General features: G+C 37.7%; 1 protein-coding gene across 1 annotated transcript in view; it reads right to left on the bottom strand.

Annotated features, from left to right (window-relative positions):
• Positions 1-6,032, bottom strand: part of TAB2 (TGF-beta activated kinase 1 (MAP3K7) binding protein 2) — a 35,249-nt gene extending 29,217 nt beyond the window's left edge. The window contains exon 1 of the mRNA XM_030023483.2: positions 6,021-6,032. The gene's annotated coding sequence lies outside the window, so the exon portion shown is untranslated. The remainder of the gene's footprint in view (positions 1-6,020) is intronic.
• Positions 6,033-24,647: the final 18,615 nt, after the last annotated feature.

Genomic DNA, 24,647 nt, shown 5'->3' with positions numbered 1-24,647 from the left:
GTCCTTCAACAGTATCTCTACTTAAAACAGAATAATTTTATCAAAACCACAAGTTATCCTTCACTCACTACCACCCACCTCCTAAATAAAAAAAATTAAAATAAATTCAGCTCATCACAATTAGTTTCTGGTCTCATCCTCAACCTACTACACAGTGATACTTAAATTTAACTATTTGCCAGACCTCTACTCTGCACTGTTCTGAATCCAAACAAGAATACGAGAGAGGATATAAACCTGATTTCCTTACATGACCACAAAACTAAAAAATCAGAATTACAAATAAGCATGACTTAGAGTTTTCCCCCAAACACAGTATTGGATTGGATTAGACCAGAAGACTTCTATCAAATAATCAATGATGATCAAGATCAGAAGAAGACGGTAAACTCTGCAACAGTTCAAAGAAATAATCTCTTCCTATGGAAAATCTGTTTTAGTGGCCATACCTGGAAGCAATTCATACCTTGAAGCATGAGTTGCTATTTTTTCTTCCTCCAAATTCATTACAAATATTCATTTCCAGAAATAACTCCTGGCCTGAATAACAGGTACCACAGCAAAAGTGTTCACATATAAAACATTTAAAGAGGTTTAATCTGTCAGGTATTTCCTTGGAAACTATGAGCACTTATACAATTTCTTTTTCAAGGAAAATTAGTTAGTTGGGGTTGTACTTTTTTCATGTTGCACAAATAAAGTGTTGGGTTTTTTTGTTTGTTTGTTTGTTTTTTTTACTGTGAATTATTTTAATTCTTGCTAGTTCAGCCATGCTAACTTGCACATTATTCACGGATTTTACGTAAGTTGGGTTTGGGTTGGTTTTTTTTTCCCCTCCCTTGCAGAATTAATTAAAACCAAGGCCACCTTCCTTTACTGCAGGCCATTCTGTGGATTCTACTAAAGCACAGCTGACTTTTTCATACCTCAGCAATATGTTAGCAAACCTCATACATGAGCACCTTAAAAATGAGGTTTCTCAGATCACTATAAATGATTCCTCAAGAGTACGGTTTCATTAGAGAAAAATCTATCACAACAGTTATCAAGCTTGCCTCAAGCTATTGTTACAGTTGACCATTTGAAATTTGACCTGTATTCTCTCCACAGTATGGTAACAACAGAAAACTGGATCTGAAAGCTTTGAAATTTGTAAAAAGGTTTAAATTCATTTTTACTGGAGATGAATTAGAAGTGAGGAAAGAAAAGCATCTCTAAGACAGCTGAGAAAGCATTTTGAATTCTTTCTACGCTTATTCTCAAGGGCACACCCAACCATTTAAGAGCAGTACCTCTCATGTGCTCTCCTGTCCACACAGTTCTTCCAAAACTGCTGGAAGCTTTGCATCACGAGTTAGCCTTCTGGTTAAGAACATACTAGTCCCCCTCCAATTAATCTCACCAGGTTGAAATGAAAAAGGTCACAAGGAGAAAATGTAAGTGTGCTATTTTTCTTCATTTTTATTCCCTGATAAATACAGTGAAAGTGCAATTAATTGCTATCAAATAACCGATGATTTGCTAGGTATTCACATGAATCTGAAAGGAGAGATTCTACCCATTAAGTTACACTGGGAATATACGTGAAGATAAAAATCAACATGACTGAATACCATGCGTATCTTAAATACAGTATTTGATGAAACTCAGAAACTTTTAAATCTCAGAATCTTACAAATTCTCCACCTCAGAAACAACCACATGTTTTGCATGTGTCTTGCAGCACCTGTTTCATGGCAACTGTAGGATGTCATGTGGAAATGAAGTAGACAAAGTAAAAATTGCATTACATAACCCACTTTTTTTTTAATTATTTATATTAATGAACTCCATAGTAACTCTAAATTCTGTCTGTATTAAGATTCCAGTCTTAGCATCCTTCATGCCAATTTTACTCAGGTAATTAATTCTCTCCACATTTAAGCAGATTTATTCCCCTTCCTATGCATCTACATACTTGCTTCCATTTGTCAGCTTCCCAATGAATGAAAAATCCATTATTAATTCAGGGGAAGTTCAAGTAGCAAGTATTAACCTTCACATCCCCAACTGTTATTGTATTAGGTTTCTTCCACAGATTTAACAATATGAGAAAGCTGCGAAGTATATTCCACCTCCCCCCCCCCCCCCCCGCCCCCGCCCCCTCAAGTTTCTACTATGGCTGCAACATAAAGCTTTCATAAAGATAATCCTCTATGAACTCCCTGGAGTCCACTGTCAAATGCAGGTATTGCTATTTTGAAGAGTATGCATTATTTCCAATGCAACTGTTCTGAGATTTGCAGGAAGAAAAAAAAAACAAAAAAAAACTTAAGACAAAAAGAGTCAATCGGAGAAAGAGGCAGGAAAACACACTTATATGACCAGCCTTTATCAAAAGATGGTTTGAAAACAATGACATAATCTACACAAAGCAATATTTGCTTAATTAAGCTTGTTATTTTTCTCTTCAACTCACTTGACCAGATTTCCTTTAAAAGTTTTCGATTGATGATTGACAAACACAAAAAAATTCAAAGCCTTCCTAAAATGAAGTGATGATTTTAAAGAACCAGTTTAAATCTAACTTGATGCTATCATCTTTTACAGATTCTCTGATCACAATGTGCACTAATATAAGAACATAAGAAATATCCCACTGAGTCAGACAAATGGTCATTTTAGCTCAGTATTGTCTGCAACCAGGGGCAACAAAAAGTGATATTCAGGAAGAACATGTATGTAAGCCTAAGCCTTTCTGTACTACATTCCTCTTGTTCTCTCAGTATATACAACTTGTGATTAAGGAAATTAAGGAGTAGAACCCTGACTATTCTATTTACAGACCTGTTGACAACATATTCATCAAATTCCTCTTCTTAACCCACTGAAATCATCTGCCTCCACAATACCCCGCAGAAAAGGATTCCAGAAGTTTGTTACTCTATGCATTTAAAAGTAGTAATAATAATAATAATAAAATCAACTAAAAATCTTCTGCAGACTCTTTCTAACCAGTTGTCCTATAAGCTTGGAGTGCCACATAGTTCTAAGGTTGCAGAATTTGGCGAGTAACAGTTCTGCATTCATCACCTTCATGAATTTGTAAGCTTCACTCATAACTACTCCCATCACCTTCGCCTCTTGAAACTGTTAAGTCTGTCTTTTAAGTCCCTCCTTGAAAGGCAAGAGCTGTCATCTTATTTGGAAAAAAAAAAAAAAAAAAAAAAAAAAAAAAAAAAAAAAAAAAAAATTCTCACTACCTTCTGTAACACCAGTATATCCTCCCTGAAATACAGAGACAGTGGCACAATGTAGTCAAGAGCAGGGCTCACCAGGGCTTTACACAGAAACAAAAAGACAGTTTCTCATGTCCTCAGTATCTTTCTGATAATGCCCAACAGCTATGCAGGCTTTTCTGGCTGCTGCTGAACATTGAGCCAATAGTTTCAGGTAACTGCCATGAATCCAGGACCTCTTTTCTGAATTGTAATGAGAGTTCTGAATATAGTACCTGTAAGCATCACCACGGCCTACTACACACCACAAGATTTCATACTGGAACTTTAATCACCTATTCCTACCCCTCACTCCCACCTATGCTTTTCCTTCTCCATATTTAGCTCCCTAAACATCATTAGCTGTTGAAGTCTAAAATGTTTTCTAATGTTTTACTACTTCCTAGTTTGTTGAGTAGGAGATAGCTTGGCAAAAGCTGCAACAGAAAGAAGATTCAGAGCCATAGTCAACAAAGCCCTTAGTACCTCAAAGTCAGGAAAGCGTTAAGCTTGTGATACAAAGCCTGTTGTACATGCTGGTTATGACCACAGTAACAAGTAGGGTAACAACCACCTGAAAATGCTAGTTTGTTTATTTCTATCTCCCTGCTTCCATGAATTTTAATCACTGCTCAACACACAGAACAATTTTAAGAGCAGCTGGCTCCAGAGAAGTTTGTAGAGATTCAGTTTTTGTATCTGACTTCAGTCCAAATCAGATCAAAGTCTTCCTTGAACAAGTTGCGCCCTAAAAAGTTGTAGATGTTCAGGGAACTTGCCAGTAACCTACTGCCAACAGCAGCAATAAAATGGACATGAATGACAAGTTCATTCAATAGCTTCAGAAACCTCTACAATAGTTGACTCTGGGCCAAAGGGGACTACCCTGTAGCCTAAGTACACAGCAGCCCATCTCAAAACCTCTTGGCTCCAAAAACCCTCTCAATAGTATGAAACTACACTCCAATTAGACCTGGAGCTGCAGAGCTTTCAGACATCTGGCTCCACCACTGAAAACCACAGTCCAGCATGACTGGCTGCTTCAGAGCTGTCAATGCACTCTAGAGTCACTAGTCCCATGGTAGTTTCACTGAGACCAGGTAAGATTCAGCTTATGCTTGCTAAGCCCATATTTCATTTAAAAATCTTCAGCTAAATGAAACAGACATCTGCCAAAACAAGGATCACGATTTCTAGGAAGCCATAACCCTACATATTTCACAGTACTTTTTGATAGTGACTTCCCAGTTTAAAAACAAAACAAGGCAGCACACAAACTAGATACCAAACCTTTCAGAAGAGACTGATGCACCTGATTACTATCTGAAGAGCCACCATGGGATGTCTTTGGGGAAGAGTGGCTGGAAAGCTGCCCAGCAGAAAAAGACCTGGGGGTGCTGGTTGACAGCCAGCTGAGTATGAGCCAGCAGTGTGCCCAGGTGGCCAAGGCAGCCAACAGCATCCTGGTCTGCATCAGAAATTGTGTGGCCAGCAGGAGCAGGGAAGTGATTGTTCCCCTGTACTCAGCACTGGTGAGGCCGCACCTCGAGTACTGTGTTCAGTTTTGGGCCCCTCACTACAGGAAAGACATTGAGGTGCTGGAGTGCGTCCAGAGAAGGGCAACCAAGCTGGTGAGGGGCCTGGAGCACAAGTCTTAAGAGGAGCAGCTGAGAGAACTGGGGTTGTTTAGCCTGGAGAAGAGGAGGCTGAGGGGAGACCTTACCGCTCTCTACAACTACCTGAAAGGAGGTTGTAGTGAGGTGGGTGCTCGTCTCTTCTCCCAAGTAACAAGCAATAGGACAAGAGGAAATGGCCTCAAGTTGCACAAGGGGAGGTTTAGATTGGATATTAGGAAAAATCTCTTCACTGAAAGGGTTGTCAAACATTGGAACAGGCTGCCTAGGGAAGTATTTGAGTCACCATCCCTGGAGGTGTTCAACAAACGCGTAGACAAGGCACTTCAGAACATGGTCTAGTGGGCATGGTGGTGTTGGGTTGACACTTGGACTTGATCTTAAAGGTCTTTTCCAACATAAACGAGTCTATGATTCTATCACCATATAGGAGGTGGCACATAGGAAGAGCATGATGCTTTTTGCTATTAAAAGATCACATGACCAGGAGTATCTCAGGCTTCCTCAATGTAAAGCTCTCCAAAATTATACATAAACAATTTATTTTTAGAAGACAGAAATATGACTTATTAGAGAAATAAATTTAGATGGTAACAGTTTGAAATTGGATTTTAAAAAGTACAAAGAATTAAATCCACATTGAAATACTTAGGTAAAGAACAATTTCTGAGTTTCATACTGAAAAGCCAACAATTCTGTGAAACAATGTATTTATGCCTTAATATACAACCATTGTAGAGATCACCCTTTATTACAGCATTGCTACAGTTTCTCACAAATCAAAGTTATTCATAGCCTTCTGTTACTTTGCATATCTTAGCTCTCATACTAAATAGAACAGCAAGAAGTGTCATCACTTCGGAACTAAACAAAAATACTGTTACTACACCCTTCTGAGTGGGAAGACTGCATCTGAGAGGGACTTCAAACCCAACTAGTTTGAAACTGAAATAACTGTCAGATTTATCCACAAAAGAAGTTTTGGAAAAAAAATCTTCAATTTTGTAAATGAAAGTACATTACTGTTTTTCCTTATATTGCTGATTCAAAGATGAAAGAATGCAAAAGGCCAAAGAAGTGCTAAGTTACATGCATGATATATAATGCTTTTGCTCTCGTTTATAGTGACCTGCTACTGCTGGATGTCAAATTATGCCATTGTCACATTTCCAAAACAGTGGAAAGTCTAAGAGTGAACTTTGTGACCTTTTAATATGCTCCTGCTGACAGCATTACCATATTTCTTCAAAATTCATATGAGAACATAAAGAAGACGAGCCCTGTTGTGTCATGTTTTAGCTGCTTGTCTGGTAGTTCCATTTCTGGTATGCATTTTGGGTTACTCAGTTCACAGCAGCAAGCTGTGGAAAGCTTCCGTACACAAGCAAATATCTGAACTTCAGAAGTTCAATACAGAAGTCAGCAACAGCATTAAAAATCTCAAAGCTTCCATTATGTAAGCCAATCTTACAATGGTTTTGTTTATGACTAGATTGGTATTTGAAAGACTTCTTTCTGTGTTTCATACTGATGCTAAAGCAAGTACCCCTAAAAATGCTAATTCCATTATCCTACAACTGTAAGCCAGAAATGAAGCTAATCAGAGATCAAGGGATATGACAGTATTTTAGAGGCAATATGCCAGAATCAAAGTATATCAGTAATGGACCGTACCTACAGACAAACAACTCTGAAGAAGGGGTAACGGTTTTAAACTACAACAGCATAGATTTAGATGGGGCATAAGGAAGAAATTCTTTATGATGAGGGTGGTGAGATGCTGGAACAGGTTGCCCAGAGAAGTTGTGGATGTTTCATTGGAAGTCTACAGGTTGGATGGGGCTTTGAGCAACCTGATCCTGTGAAAGATGTCCCTGCCCACACCGGGGGGCTTGGACTAGATGATCTTTAAAGGCCCCTTCAAACCTAAACCATTCTATGAATCTGTATCAGTGATGTTCAAACCAAAGATAACTGCAATACTTTCAACTGCATCAAAATCCAATGCATTAAGTAATGCTTTAAGAATTTTTTCCCCTACAATCGATGATGTTGCTGAAGTCAGGCTGTATAGCAAGTTGTATGCATACAATTACATTAGAAAAACATACTCACAAAAATCCTAGTAGTAACAAGGTATGGCAATTGTTTTCTTATTCATATTATATGCTGTGACCTTTTTTCTAATCCATGCATTACATTTTTCCTTAGAGGAAAGAAATCGCTTGCTTATAATATTGGCCTAAAATGTTGTTATAGCACACTTAATGTTATCAACAATGAGACTTTCTGAAACAAAAAAAAAAAAAGTCACTGCAAATATTTTTAAAAATTAAGGTGAAGCTTTCTCGCTGCTTTGACTGAAAACATTAATTTATGGAAAAAAAATCATAAGCCATTTGCATCTCTCTCCTTCTTAGGCACACATAATGTTGAGGCTATTTCTTGGTCTTATGAGAAAGTTTTTCTAATTATTTCTTTGATTTCATTAAGTCAGTCTCCATTTTTTGCTTTTTAACTTAAATTTCTATTTTCTTACTTGTGCAACCCCAGTCTAAACAGTGATTCACTTTGGCACAAGCTGGCCACTGCAATATGGCCCAGCAAGACAGTGGTGTCCACTGCCAAGAAACAAAGATACAGGAAGCAAAGATCTGAAAGTCTTACTCCAACAAAACCTGGTCTTATCTTTAAGAAACTGACCTAGCCAGCATGGGGCTGAGAGGAAGGGAAGGAGGGAGAAAAGCCAAGCTGCAATATATAAAACATATCTTCATTGACCCCCAAAATACAGGCTATGAGTTATCCCCTTCTTCTACATCTCACTGCCTTTTTGGATTTTTTTTTTTGTTAAATCTCAAATGTTTGTATGACTACAGAAAGAAACAAAGGTGAGCATATGTTTCAAGTTCAGGACCAGTTGCACCTTTGACACTCTCTCCAGTTCTTTAAAATTCATATCAAAACTTACATGTCCTTACTTGAAAGATGTTCAGCTTCGGCAAGTATGATGTGCGTCGTGCCCCCCCCCCGTCATGTCTCTTGATTCTGATTAAACCAGGTAAGTAGGCAACTTTAGCTGTGGTTTGGACAAGGAGATGAAAAATTCAGATGGTATTAGTACAGCCCCATATGAGTTACCACTAAGAGTGGCAAGTGCTTGTCTAAAGGCTGACAGTTGAATCCTCTTACTGAGGATGAAATATAAGGGTAACTATAAGGGTATAAGGTAATATAAAGGATAAGGCTAACTCTTGCCATAAGCAGAAGCTGGAGAAACAAAATTGCTAGGTCTGGAAAACTGATTTGGAGGGAACTACCACCTCCGCTCTAAGACTTACAAGAATCTTGTTTTCTTTGTCATGTTCCCAGAATAGAGTCAACCAGAGATCTTTCCATCCTTCATCTATTCTGTTGCTCTAAAGGTCATTACTACTGCAGCAAGGGCAACACTAATGATAATGTTTTTGAATGCAGTTGTCATGGCACAGTGCCGAAATCTCCTCAAGCCATACAATTAGGAGGGAAACTTATTTTACTAAGTTTCTAACTCAGCCAATGAGATGCAATAACATTTCACAAGGCAAGCAAGAGGTCTCTAGCCTGAGGAATTCTCATTACCAAATTTAAAAAATGAGCTTCTGACAAGAGGTATATTAGAATAACAACAACAGAAAAAAAAGTCTTTAAAATTCTCATTTCCTGCTACAATAAGGCTACTATGAACAAGAAAATTGCTAAGAATATTCCTGCTGGGTCTTTTCCCTTGCAGCCATGTTACATACTGTTCATCATATTCTACAAACAAGAAGTCAGACCAACGCAATAACTGAATTAAAAGGCCTCCAAAAAGCATAAATGTACTGAAGGCAAATTAAATCTAGTTGTGATACTCTGTATTACTTATAAATTTAAGGGTGGTTCAGTCATGTGACAGCCAAACTCCAGAAATAGTACCTACTCTAAATATATGTTGCTTTTAATTAATTATTCTTCACTTGTATCTTAAATTGGTGTGTAGTGTTCAACAGTTGATACACCTACTGCACAGCAGACTATATTAACGGTGACTTAACTCAGTAAAGACTTTAAATACACATCCACATAAAATAACGTTACTTTTAGGAAAAAAAATTAAAAATCAAGCACTGGGAAATTAAGACTAATAAAATTGTAACATCACAATTAAGCCATATGACGTGTATTCGCACACACATCACTCAAGTCCTGCCTAACATCATGCAGTAACTCCACAGAAATGCCAGGAGTAGAACTGCACACTCTGATTTTAACACACTGGAACGCAACCAAAGAAACAATTTCTCTCTTCTTATCATACTCCCAGCTCATTCATCATTTTTCTTTTGTATTTCACTAGGCAAAACACTACACTTCTGAACTATGATATCTTCCAAACAGTCTTATCAGTGCAATCTCATTGCTGATCTCATTTTAAAACATAGCAGCAATTCTACCTTGTGAAACATAAGAATTTTTCCAGGTCATAGGGTCAAAATCTCTGATTCCCCATGTGCTCAGCAGGCACTTAGAGAAGAATACTAACATTTTGCAAATCTTATAGGAAGGGCTCTCATATCTGTGGCAGTCATACAACCAGGAACTGTCAAGCACCAGTATACAATGTGCACAAACCACCCCCCCTCAGCTTGCTGAAGCCACATTCATGTGGCATTTCTCTGTCATTTACAGCCTACTTTGAGAATGCCTGGTTTATACAAAACACCACTCAAAAGAAAAACGTTGGAATTGAAAAACTCCTAAGCAGTACTACTGGCTTTAGAGGGGCTATCTGCTTAGAGAAAAGCAAAAAGATACCAAGTATAGCTTGAGCAATAGTATTTTGAGCAAGTCTGTAAGCTATTAAAAGGTACGAACTGTATGATTTAAGAGAAAAATAAATTCATCCCATACCACCTTCAGTGTTCTTTCCTATACAGTATAAACAGTTACCTGTACGTACAAATGTACATTAGATGCCACGTACAAGCATAGTTTGAAGCTCTGGTGGTGGAATTTTTGATCCCATTCACACGAAAGCCATTGCTTGAAGCATTAAAATGGATCATCACCAACCCATAGCTGGCTGTCTGGACTGCTAGCGCACTGCACTAGAAGAGGAAGGAACAAGCTATTTTACTTCCTCCTAGCTGTCATGTATAGTCATGACACCACACAACTTCCTCCTAGTAGTCATGTATAGTCCTCACCATACAAGTTTTTGCTTTTCAAGCCACTGAATTCACATCCACATTTTAAGCCTTCATTACCACAAACCAAATCCTTTCACTCATGTTTCAGTGAAGATGCAAATGAAGTTTAAGTTGCTTGACTTGTATTCATAACTCAGCATCGTTAATTAACCAGTCAATTAAGATTACACTGTGGAACTATCACTCCTGGTTTATCAAAGTTTCCTTATGAAACACTAATATCAAAATCATTCATATATGTAATTTAAGTAGATTTATAACAGGCATGGTATGATGGTTAGAAGAGGCATTTAGGACAGTCTGAGGTCCAGGTTCTCTTGAGGGTAAGATCCTGCTTTTCTCTCCATTAGTACCCGTGCTGGCACTTCCCCTTCCTCCCTTGAGCAAGCACTTGTATGAAAAAATTAGATTACTTATTCAGAATACATCTTAGCCTATTTAGTAATCACATTTTTTTGGGCTAGGTTAATTTTAACCTAAATCAGTTTCCCAGCCTTGTTCGTCACTCTGCCAATCAAATGCTTGTGCCAACTGGAGCAATAGAGGCCGGTGGAAGCTGTGCCAGCTAAAAATCATTCTCAGAACTACGATCTGAAGATTAAAAACTATTTCACAGAATGCTAATGCTTGCCTTCTTCCCTGATGTTCTTCCCTAGAGGAAAAAAAATATTATTTAGTGCCAAAGAAATAAGCTTTTGGAATGTTTTTTAAAAGTATGTCTAGCAAGACAGGTACTTTATTCTCATTTACAATCCAAATGGAAGGAACACAAATTTAACACTTAAAGAACTTTCAGCTCCTGTTTTCAACCTTACCCGCAGTATAAATTATGTGTGGAAGACTAGCTAATCGTTTTTAAAATACATCATTTACAGAGAAACTGGAAGTACCTTTGGACTGTTAAAGAAAGCATCAAACAACAGAACACAAATAGTTCTATTTCATATATACCAGACCTGAGAAAGTATTCAAACAGTTGCTAAGCAGCAGCAGGCTACGGGCATCACATCAGATTTTAATGTTTCACTGATCATATGTTAAGAGAAAGTTTTGCAAAATATTTTCTCAAAGTAACTACTTAGCCAGATTTCAACAAAACTATAGTTTGAAAACTTATTGACCAAACACTACAACAACTAAAGCAAATACAGATGCTGTTAGTGTCACAAGTAACACGTATATGTATTTCAGTAGTCTAGAGCAAAAGAATAGAGAACCAAATAAAAGAGAAAGCTTTTAGATTTTGGCAGTGAGCTTTTCCCCTATGGACAGAACAGGCTGTCCCCACAAAACTAGTATTTACCAAACGTGGCCCAACGATCAAATTACACTTTCTTTGGCATTCACCAAGTAGTGAATGCATGTGTCACAAAAAGCCACAAGGAATCCAAAAAGTTTAAAAGTAACTCCAAGTATTCCCTTTACTTTCCACATACTCCTTTCAGAAAGTGCTCTCAGTTCCCTGCTCTGTATGCAAAAAGTGACTTATTTTATATATTCATATTTCAAGAACAAGTCATTACAATCAGATTAACTAAAACAATCTAAAAATGATCAAGTAACCTTAAATCATCGGTCCAGGATGGTAATGATACTGATCATAACGTGTCAAAAGCAGGACTTCTCTTATAATTCAGACTGCCAAACTAAGAGAATGATTTATGGCAAAAACATTATGCATGGAAAAAGAAAAAAAATTAGTTGCTAAAAAGAGAATTGTGCTCATTCAGATTAAGGACTCCATAGGTAACATTCATCACACTCCTCCTGAAGATTCCTAACATTATTGTTATTTGTTAATTAAATAACAACATTTATTTGAACATACTAATGCAAAATAGTCATCTCAAGTTTTACCAAAACAAACTATTTAAGGCCTTTCATTACTCCCCCCCCCGCCCCGAACACTAGTTCAAAATATTTTAGCTAAAATCTACTGGCTTCAATACAAATGAAAGCTGGCTAGTTAGCCACCTAAGAGTTTTCTGATTTTCAACTCTTCAAAGTAATTTCAGAATTAACAATCTAGCCTACTTTGCTTTTGGAGAAGGAGTAGAAAAAAAAGTCCTCTGAATCTATATGGCCAAAATCTCTATGAACCTTTTCAAACCAAGTACGAAGTCTACTCATTTTTACAGATGCAAACAATGAAGCTCCAGCATTAACATTATTAGATCTGTCAGGTGCGTCCTGTAGCACAAGTCCAGAGCACAAGCTACCTTAGCCAGGAAAAGACAGAACCATCTTGAGTTGATTTTTGGCTTTTTTTAGCTTCAATTTCCAGACTGCTCATGAGGAATACTCAACAAGTCCACTATCGCTATTCTTCTCACTGTGAGGATAAGATTAAGAGAATCTTCCCCTATGAGATGACTTCAGATCCCCTCTGAGGTGCAAGATCTGCACTGCAAGTTAATTGTCTGGCAGTAATAGTCAACCTCGCATGCTCCCTTACTAATGAAGTGCTTAGCGATTTAGGGTGAAACTACATGAGAAAGACTGAAAACTTCAGTAAGAGAACATATCTTTCCTTCTCCCTCCACTTTGCTCCCAGATATTGCAGTTCTGCCATCTTTCTTGCTCTGGTCATGATATTTGTTCACCTCTTCTCTGGGTCAAACTCAAGTGATTAACCTATTAGAAGACAATACCCTTCTTTTTGTTGGATTATTCTTTATGCTTCAGCAGTGATGAGCTGCTGCATAAGCTCAAGCCATCTTGGGTACATTCACCCGTATCACATCCAGCAGATACCAGGGCACACTGGAAGATCCTACCATGCAAAAAGTCTGGAATTGCATTATTCTGAAAGCAAAGATTTCACTGCTAAACTAAGAGAACAATGAAAGAGGCTGACATAAATTACACCCGCTTTCCAAGAACTGTAATTAAGAATCTGAATTACAGACCCTGTAAGTGTGGCTAGACCAAAAGCTGAATTTGAGTAGTCAGTTATGAGCCATGTATTATATTTTAGCAGCCAGCACCAATCAGTGGTATGACTGCACCGTTTGTATATTCCACTCCTATTATCTCCCTGTGGGATTGCATATTAAACAATTCTACAACTAGAATAGGTGCGTAAGAGCAGTGACTGCCAAAGAAACCCAAACCAAGAACATTTCTAAGAAATGTGTAAAAACATATTCTAGGAAGCACTAGCCTCGATTTATGCAACCTCAAACAGACTGGAATTATGTAATTTAAGACTGCTCTGTCTCAAACCACCTCCAACAGCATCTCTGATAAAACAGTATTGAACTGGAATGTTTTCTAAACTTGGACTTACAACCCTGGAATACTCTGCAATAAAGGACAGCTCCATTTTCATAGAATCACTGAAAAAAAAATTAGGTTGCAGGGGACTTCTGGAGGTCAACAGCTCCAAACACCTATTCAAAGCAGGACTAACTTCAGGTTTAAACCAGGTGCACGGGGCGTTGGCCAGCCAAATTCTGAAAATCCCCAAGGATGGTGATTCCACTAGGTTTCTGGAAACCCTCCTCCAGTGTTTAATCATCCCCCCAAGAACTTTCTCCTTATGTCCAATTGGGATTTCCCTTGTTGCAATCTATCACTTACTTCTTTTAATTTTGCTCACCACTTGAGAAGAGTATGCCTCCCCCATCTTGCCTGTAATTCCCATTAAAACAACTTAAGACTATATGTAAGTCCACCTTTAGGCATCTCTTCCCCACATTAAAGATGCTGAGTTTCCTCAGTTTCTCCACATATATCACTAACCATCTTAGTTGCCCTCAGCTGAAATTGCTCTGGTTTGTCAGCATTTCTTGCAATGGCAGGCTCAAGACACTCTGTCAGATGCATCTTCACAAGTGCTGAATAGAAGGAATAATCACATCCTACAACAGGCTGGCTATGTTCGTTCTTATGTCCAGTCTGAAAAGCCCTTTTGCCTACGCTTTGAGAAGACTGACACAGTGGGAAGTACTTTGAAGCCCATTTAGATTTACGGCTGCTGTCTGAAACATGCTTTTTTAAAGCAAGTTTAATTAACTTGAATCTTTTACAGTGCTTTTACATCAGTAATTGTATTCTAAATGAAGCAAAAATAGGTATCTAAAGAAATATAATAATTAGTATAGAAGAGAAAAATTATTTCTGTTACATGTATAATACTTTCAACCTTTGAATGTACTTCGGATTATTTTGTTAACACAGACACACACAACCCGCAGAACCTGGAGAGAAGCATTCAGTTTGAGAGCTGCCGACTTAAGAAAGTGAAGTGGGGAAAAACATGCAGAGAAAAATGAAAGTTATGGGGCTGAATACGCTATGAGGAAGAGTTACAGGAAAAATTGTAAGCCTCAATGTATTTCATGACACCGAGCCCAAATTAAATTCAAACCTCTGTGCCAAGTATTTATCTGCTACTGTTGGGCTCTATGCAGAATCTTAATCAGCAGCTTTTGTGAGCCCCAAATCTCTTTTCCAGAGACCTTTAGATCCCTCTCCACTAACTAGATGTTTACAGCTTTCAGTGGAATTTGGTTCCCTTTGAGTAAGACTTACATCTTTCTAGCCCAGACAAATGTCCCCTCTAGACAGAGAGAACCCATTTTTATATTTGAAATTCAAATTTTAAAATGCCAAACTTCTTAATGCCAAAAATCAAAGCCACTGCTAACAATATTTTCACAGTCGGAAAGTTTTAGATGCCAGTACAGACAGTGGAAAACCTTTTTCAATATCATATACTGAAGTTCAGAAAAAAGTTTCAAGCCCCACATCTTCCCATGTCATAGCAGCTAGCAGATCTTGCTCTGCCTTTGTGGACAAATGCAGGATGGCCATTTGTTGACTAAGAGAACAGTGAACCTTTTAAGTGAAAGAGCATACAGATATCAAAAAGGGCTACTATGAGTTGTTACTGGCACCAGTCATTATGAAACCAAGTGAAAAAAAAACCCAAAACCCAACCAAACCAAAACCAAATGGTTTCAGAAGTACTTTAAACTTCATTTTCCCCCCACTGCCTTGAAAAGCAGTTTCTTTCCAGTAAGGAATGGAAACTGCTACACTTTCCATGAAATAAAAGTTACCACCATGTTGCAAATTAATGGCTAGTTATTTTAAATGAGGTGGTATAGTTAATTCCTTATGTGGAAAAAAAACGATTAGAAATATTTTGAAATGCTGTGGCTTCCTCTTATCCTACAGATCTTCCAGAAAGCCTACCGATTAGTCTCGAGAGACAGACATGCAATCACTTTTGGTCATTACATGATAAGTCCTCAGGACAAAAGCAGACAACAGCCTATGAAACAATATTGAGAGACTACACCTCCTTTGAGCTTAAAAGTCTTTCTACCTTACCCTTAAAGCTATGTTCAAGCTGTAAAGAAGTCGGTAATCTGCCATTGGAAATGTCACATCCTCATTCTGATACTGTCAGGGTACCCTTATACGCATTTTAAAAAAGGAACAGTTCTAGTGATTGGGCCACTGAGGGAATCAAAACAGTCTAAAATTCCAGGCATCCCTGGAAACTGGCCTAGTCTGCAGATGATGAGGCCTCTCACCCCCTATTATTATACAACAGTATTAATGACACTGAACAAGACATCTTAACCATTTCACCGGGAGCCACAGGGGATAGATACAGCAGCTTGGTTGATTGGCGTGTAACAAAATCACATCTGGACAAATTTTCAAGACATCGCAGCACGAATTTTGACCGTACTGTGCCCTTTTACAGCAATAAGAGCTATATAGGTTTAAAATACATGACTAATTTTAGTCCTTGTAAGAGAGGCTTAGTGACACTGGTCACAGAGAGCATCCAAGGAAGCAAGCCTTCCACAGAATCCACTGAATTTGCCATAAAGCAACACAGGTTATCATAAATAATTTAAAACTAATAAACCTACAGCCATTCCATTTCACAATATTAGAACATATTCTGAAATATTCACACTTGCTTCATTGTTTCAGCTACAGTAAACTCAATCCCTTTTTACCATCAGTGAGTCCTAACAGGATTGATTGCTCCAGCCAAATCAAAACTAAATGCCAATACCATCAACATGAGAGGCAAGCTACAGGCCCATGTCTTTCAGGTACAAAACAACATACTCTAGAACAACAAAATCTACCATGAACACTGCCACTTCAGTTACATGAATTCAGAATGAAGAACTATGAAATGCTCCTAGGCCTGGGTTAATAGTAAAATTAATACGTATAATAATAGTAGATTAAAACATATTCTATCCACTATAATGTTTCATAGTAAAAACTAATCTAACAATAAATTACTTGAACTCTACAACAATAAATGTAACTTGCCTTTTAAAAAAAGGTATTTCTTGTATCTCAATTTATATCATAAGAGAAACAAAGGCAGTTCTTCTCATAACTTAAAATTCTATAAAGAAAACTCCCTTACAAACAACACTGGAAGTTAGAAATTTATTTCTTACAGATTCAAGGGCAAGGGAAACTACTATTACAGTGGAATGAATTGCCCATATGCCTTTTCCAACTTTGGAAGAAATTCTGCATGAGTTTTCTTTATAGCTTCTGCACTATTGCATAATTTTCTCAAATATAGAGATTTTAGCAATTTCACTCTTGCACAGATCAGTAAGTTTATCCACACATTAAAATTTCTCTTCAGTGCTTAGGAAAGCTACAAAGAGTCAGCAAAAAACTGTCTACAAAGAACAGATTTGTGTTTCTTTTCCAAGCCACAAGAAGTAGAAGTTTAGGAGCTGGTTTCCCCCTCCTCCATTTTAATGAAACCTTAAACTTTGCGTAATTATAAAAAGCTCCTTCCAGTTGTTGCCATAGGGATAGTGAACTCTTAAAGGAATATGCAAAGCACAAATTTCTACTGTAACACTACCTTACATTTCTCAATCAATTTTTAACTGTTTGGCATTAACATTACATAAGTAACATTTGATAAAAACATTTAGAATACTAGTTTGTTGCAAAATCTAAGATTTCCCATTGTCCCCGTATTACAAAGCCCATTCCAGACTGATATTTGGAAGTTGAATTGGGCAGAAGACAATCCAAACGAATTACCAAATGAAATCAATGAAACCTGGTTTATAGGCACATGTGAGCTTAGATATTTATCAGCTTAAAGCGTAAAAAATATGAAATACTGTAGCATTTTTTTTAAACCTTATAAATACACTATTAGTCAAATATGACTGAAGGAAGCTCACCTTACCTGAATGGCACCTGAATACAAAGAAATGTAAGAGTTTTAAATTATTCTTCACTCTGTATCATATCTAGCAATATACAGAATTACAAATTGTAAAAGCAAAGCCTAAAAAAATTCAAATTCTCTATTTCAAGTAAGGCAGAATACTTGCCTCTTCCCCACCCATTTATAGCATCAGACTGAGAAGTGAAATAAACTAATACCTAAAACAAAAGAACCAACAGATCAGAAAAGAAATTAAAGAATCTAATTGCCTGAGTGCAGCAAATTTGACAAGTAATAAGAGAGCCAAAGTTTCCGGACAAAGAATCAAACCATTTTGATGCTTTTTACCCCAAGTGGACCCATAGCTACATAACCACCTTTCTAAGTGTGTAGTGACAAAAAAAAGGAATTCTTAAGAAATTCTGTATTAGCTCCTGAAATCTTAAACCTCTTCTTCAGAGCTTTTAGCTTCTTATTGAATCTACTCAAGAACTGTGAATTTCATTTCTTGCAAGATTTCCTGTTGCTTTCACCTTCAAAAATAAAGATTGCTATTAATCCTTCTTCATCTGCAGGAATACCGATGTGATTAAAGATGGAAACAACTATCTCAACATTACATGTATTCCAAGCAGACAGCACAAATAAACAGAGAATGCCTTGATTTTATAGTTCTTCCATTTTCTAATGATCCACAGTAGTTCAAATCAGTTTTTTTACGTAAAGAATAATAATTTTTAAACAGAATTGACAGACATATGTTGTATGTATGTACTATGTATTTTGACAACATACTGTTGACAACTTCTGTATCAGAGCAAAACCCACAATTGCCCTTTTCTCCATTCCACAATCAAAATAAACTGTACTGATGAAAGCTGCATCTGTGTGAGGAATATTTTGCTAGCACAGTGTAACTGTACCAGCAAAACACCTAGAATACACAGATTAAGCCATAGGCTATAGTTTCACAACACTTTTTCCACTACAGTACCAGCTTAAGCAGTCCTCATCCCTCAGCTGTGCTGGCACAAGTGTTTGTGCAGCTGAGCAGTGAGGCTGGTCAGGGAATCGATCCAGGTTAAAAATAATATTTTTCTAATGGTAAATTCCACAATCTGCCTTGCTGCACAGCCACCTGGAACATTAACCAGCTATACTACTGCAACTGAGGGGCAAGGCAGGAATAAGAAACTAAGGTCAGGGCAGCTCATGCCAGCACTGACATGGAAAGAAATGCTCATGAAACTACACCCTTGGTCTTTAAATGTTTTGGCATTCCCTGATTAAGTGCATTATCCAAATAGTGCAGAATAGAAGAATACTACCTCACAAATGTACAAAAAGAAAAAAGCACAGGAGGCTTCCACCCACTTCTCAGGAAATACTATGCAAGGGCTATAAGAAATTCTCTTAGGAACTATTATTTTTTAAAATAGAAGTTGCAAACTGCTCCACTCTCCCCCTATCATTATCATTCCCTCTTTGCGTGGAACAAGTGTATTCTATCATTCACTGTTTCTTTCACTAGTTCACACACAAAACCTGGTATTGGATCTCTGCCCTTCAGGCAAATGGACAAGATGCTACTGCATTTGTTCTCTTAGCAATGGAAGAGGAATTTGTTCTCCTGGGCGATGGAAAAGGAGGTGAAAAACTGTAAGCTAGGACAGTAATATCTGTTTACAGCACCTTTATATGTAAGCACATTTTCTGTGCTATGATAAAGCAACAAGACTAAAAAAAATACAACTCATCTCACAATACTAGTTACTGCGTTTGTGTAAGGGCTACACTCCACCTCCTTGATAAGATTTTAACCTTCAGCAGCAATAGGACAAGCCTTTCTGTTAGTAATCTGCTTTACTCCTCAAGTTTTTCAGTCCAAAGGAACTATTGGATAAACATGTCTACAAGGCCACAAAAAGGTATGAACCCCTGCTGATTGTGCTTTATTGATATAAATGCTTTCTACTCTTGGGGACAAGAGCTATTGGCATACAAACGGCTCAAGTTTATCACTACATGGATAAGGCTTCCAAACAGAAGCTGGTTTATATCATATAAGCATGGCATGCAAGACACAGGGAGCACACACCTGTGTCTCAACCATGTTCAAAAGCAGCATCCATGGCGCATAATCACCTTCCTCCTTCTGGTTACAGCAGCTTTTTAAAGGATGGCAGTTAGTATCTGAAAGCAAGTATATGCTTTTACTTAAAAGAAAAAAACCCTAATTTTGGGAGCAGTTCATAACTTATTCACACATACATGCTTCACATTTAGGCAAGTCTCTGTACACATCTCAGAAAAGTGAATAAATCAAATATATCTTTTCAAATGTTTAAATTGAAACCATATCAAACAGCTAAGTCCAACTTCTGTAGCTTCTTTCTATGAATTTGCTTCAAAGCATTCATGAGATTTTATCAACTCAAAGAATAAGGGAATAAATGTATTTTTTTCACCTGTTAACTTCAGATGTTTATCATCAGATTTAATTCAAAGTACAGTTTAGAATTTCAAAGGAGGAATACTATAATCAAAGTATGAGTCTTATAAAAATTATTCTGAATCAATATTAATGCCAAGAATACACTGTACTCTTTCCAGCCATCACTGGGCACATGTGAGCTTAGATATTTATCAATTCTCAGAGATGGATCATGAGCAACAGATCTTGTTTAGTATTTTGATCTTTTAGTAAACTTCCAACAGATATTACAATATAACAAACCAGTTATACCTGAAAATCTGTTGACTCAGGACTTTTTTTTTTTTTTTTAAACCTCAAGCAGGAATGAATTTAGTGTGAAACACTGACACAAGCTTAATTCAGGTTAAGACAGAGTTACCCTCTATCTTGAATACAACTTATCCCACCATAGATGCTTATCCTCCCAGGAGTTAAGGTTGTGCAATTCCAAGTCCATTCAGATAAAAATACTAGACATTAAGTGTGCACTTGTTCAGCAATTAAGAGGCACAAAATAATGATAAGCAATGTATGTCAGACCTGCACCAAATGATCTTAAACTACTGATCGTCCTGTAGCGTAGCTCCACAGCAGTCTATCCTGTAAAGGAAACACCACCCTGAAGTCCCAAAACAGCAGGCTGGTTTCTCACCTGGCCTGAACACACCTCTTCAGGGGTCAGGTTTCACTGCACTGCTCTTATGGTGTGAATTCTGATAAACTCACAGTTAAACTAAACTGTAGTCTGTGAAACCCGTGAACATACAACTTTATTTAGGTACTTGTTCTAGCACCTTATCACAGTTGTACAAGACCAGGTAAGAGTCATGAATTTTGCTGTGGCCAAATACATCACCTAAGACAAGTATTACCTGTTTATGCACAAAAGTAAAATGCATTATTTAAAAGTCTTACCATATCATTATGGTAACACAGATGCACCTAAATTAATCTACCTTCTCAGAAGATCCTGCAACAGGTAGTTGAGCAAACAACAGCAGCTTGCTGTCATTTGGAGGGGTTCCTTTCTAAATACTACGGCAGAGCTCTTTCGGTAAGCATCCCCAAGTTAAGCATTCTGCATCACAACCACTTTCACAGACAGGGTTCCGAGATAAATCCTTTAACAGGACACCGTTTATCCAAAGCTAGCAAGCCACCTTAAGTGACCCTTCTTGACCTGTTTATCATATACCTGTCCTCATCCCTCCGCCCCCCCCCAGCCCCAGTTCGGCCCAGTTCAACAGGTTGCTGCTGCCACCTACCGGGAGAGCTCTTGCCCGCCTTTCTCCACCACGCCAGCTCTGCTCTGGCCCTGCTGCTCACTGGACCCTTCGAGGAGGCAATTCCATTTGCTAGTACAGCAGAAAGTTATTTTCTGGTGGGTGAGGGGGAGCCTGAACGAGTCTCTAGCAAACTGAGCTGGCTGGAAGAGGGACCTAAGAAGTGCCAGTACAAGCCCACACGTAGGGGAAGAGTACAGACTGGGATGTATTTCTCTTGTTAGGCTGTTAGATTGGCACTCTATTCAAGCAGAATGACTGCTGAACTCCAGAGCTAACAGCCAAATAGCATGTTGCTAGTTATAAATAAAGCGACCAGTGCCACTGCTATCATCAACAAATACCTAACCATACCAATGTTGCTGACAGAAACCATAAAAAGTTCATTTCTCAAGCCTGCTACTTTCACATAGACATTTAAAGGCACTTGAGCCTTTAAAAAGAAATGCTTAACTGACTTTAGGTACCTTCTGTTATCCTTGGTCTTGCATCATTTTATGATTAAAATATAGTCTGAAGTACCAAATTAACATGAAATAAAGATCATATGTATTTGATTCCAAGCTTTCAATGAATCTCCAAAGAGTTAAGACAAACTATTCCTTTGTTAGCAATTGGACTAGTACCCATCAGTCCGGTAAGAGAACAGAAAGTGATCTCTGAACACCAATTCATCTTTCCACTATAAGTCCCCTGAAGTTGCAAGTGAACTAAGGCAAAGAGACTAAAATCAAGACAGGCCAAGTGTTAGATATTCCATGAACACATCCACAGAACAGTTCTACCCCAACATGGGGGGGGAATCTGTTACCTACATCATGAAGCATGAACAAAGCATATCAAGTAACTGAGCTGTACAGGTATCTGGTAATTCACAAAAATAAGTTTCAAGCTTGGCACCAGATGTGCAATGGTGACACTTTTGCTCAGATCTGTATTTTACCACTCAGTCACTCAGTTGTGAAAACCCTTCAGAATACCAAGTTTTCAACTGGAAAGTTATACAATTGTAACCTTACAACAAATGTAATTCTGCATCAATTATAGTCATCATCAGCATGAAGCTGACTAGAAGTGTTTGTAATTCCAGTTTTAAAAGTAAGAAACAGTCACCAAAAGATTGCCACGACCACATAAAAATGAGCTTTGCTTTTCTGAAAGGCTTCAGGCAAGAAAGAAAGAAGAAAGGAATTCTTACCAGTATCATTTCTTTTTCTCTCTTTCACTTTGGTTTATTCAAAACAAGCAGCAGTTATACCCTTTAATGGAGCAGACTAAGTGTTAGAGGCTAAGTTTTGGAAAATTCTAAAGTATATGGGAAGACACTAGGCTCCACAGTCTCTGCCTGACAACATGGAAGGCAAAAGAGCAAAACCAGTCTAGAAGGTTAGGACTCTGAGCAGTTAAACTCAGCACAGACTTTCAGTTTCACATTTGGTGGTAATGCTTTTCTACATATTCTGACAATTTTATCTGACTGAAGGACTTGGAGGAGAAGGAACTTACTCTTGCAGCCCTGTCCTCATTTCTCTCCTGTTTTCCCCTTTCATTTCCACGTCACCCAGAGTTCACCCATATCAAAGATTAAAAAAAAGGAAAAAAATACAAGCATTCAAAATTAATCTAGAAAACCCTGGATTCTTGTGTTTTTTAGATTTGTTTTGGGTTGGGTTGGTTTTTAAGAAGATTCTCCCCCCAAATTTTTAACCTTGAATTTTTATACATGCAGGCTATGTTCTGCAGCCTTGAAGGACAGAAGCTTGTGTTTTAAGAACATTCAAATTCTGACTTCAGGAGCTGGGGCTCAAAGAACACTAAGTATCACGCAGCTCATTGAAAAACCACTAGAGCTGGCACAGTGGGGTTTTCTGCTACTTGTTGCTGTAATCTCTTCATGCACATCCTACCAGTAAACAAAAAATATATTCAGAAATTATAGAACAAATATATTCAGTGTTGAAATATATTCAACACTTCAATTACCCTACATCCTTTTTTTTTTTTTCCCCACACTCTCATCTGTTAAAGAGCAACCAAACCAAGAAATTTCACTTTCCAGTCATAATAGAAATTCCACTTGCTACCATCAGCAGGACAAAACCAGCTACGGATGTAGTCTGAAACAGACCTGTCACTATAGGCTGGAGGAAGAGGTTAAAAACAGGTACAGAAAGACCACAGCACAGATTCCCTTGTAGGACACTCAGGAAAATGAATAGAGGAGAAAGGTCCTGAGAAACAATCACTAATGAGAAAAAAAAACCCTCACGTAGCAGACACTCAGTTTAAACTGCAGACATTTGGAGGGGGACAGGTGACTTAACGCCTACTAGAAACAGTCTTCAACTACCCTCTATAGTACTCCTTTAACCTATGTGTTATTGATATAAATCCTACCAAGTACTGTTTACAACTACAAGGTCCCCAATATAGAAGTCCATATGCCTACAACTCACTGATCCAGTCCTTGGAAACTGCATCTTCCCTTGAAAGATAATTTTACTGGCTCCTCTGCCAAAACTCTTATCTACCTCAAAACGTTAAGACACCAGCATGATTTTAAGACTCAAAGCTCAGTCTCTCCCCCTCATTCTTCAACATTTTAAATTTCATTCTCTCAGTCCATGAAAGAAGTGACTGAGCTGCAAAAAGAAAACTGCCTCAGCAGCTACCTACATGAAGTTGGACGATGAATTTAACATGTAGGGACAATAACAACAAAAAATGTCCCTTTTTTGTCAAAGAAAGAAAAAAAATGTGAACAAACATGATCATAACTGAGAAAAGAGGAGTAAAAGTCTCAGAACAGATTATGAGAGAAGACCTCCACAGACACAGTTGTTCAGTCTGATGCCCCTGACTCACTATTTGCTCAAATACTGATAAAGGCAAATGTCTGTTCTCCATGCATGTCATTAAAGGTAAAAATAAACAATGCATATGGAATAACCAAATAATTTAATTGTTACCAAGACATTTAAGTAATTATATTGCAAACACCTGAAAACTATTATAATGGTTTCTTAACAGAGCAAAGATACTTAGAACATCACTATCCCTAACTGCTGAAGAAAGAGGGAAGAAATGAAAAAAACCTCTCCCTTATGAACATCTGTAATCACCAGGCTTCTTCAAAAAAAACCAAAAAAACCCAAAAAACCACCAAAAACCACCCACCCACCCAAACAAACAAACCCCCAAAAACCAAACGAACAACAAAAAAAACCTGGTGATGAAAAACTACCAATTCCTTTCCCTCATTTAAAAAGTGAGGAAAGAACCTTGAATCAGAACTGTCATGAAATCTGAATCTAACCATAAAAGAGATTAAATTAATCATTTAAGCCTAATCAAAAACTAGTTTGTTCAGAATATTCGGGCACAGAATTAGATTCTCCAGCTTTTCAAAGCAAGCAGTCTCTGTCTTCCTCTTTACACCTTTCACATGCAGCATACTTCTTTCTGCTCAAGAGCTTCATTTAAAATGTTTCCTTACAGACAATACCACTTCAAAACATGCATACTACTTCAATCCAGAAAATAAACACCGTCAGTATATTAAAGCATTTCACACATC

Source organism: Aquila chrysaetos, chromosome 8 (assembly GCF_900496995.4).
Source record: "Aquila chrysaetos chrysaetos chromosome 8, bAquChr1.4, whole genome shotgun sequence".
NCBI classification, from domain to species: Eukaryota; Metazoa; Chordata; class Aves; order Accipitriformes; family Accipitridae; genus Aquila; species Aquila chrysaetos.
This window is presented reverse-complemented; position numbering and strand designations above follow the sequence as displayed.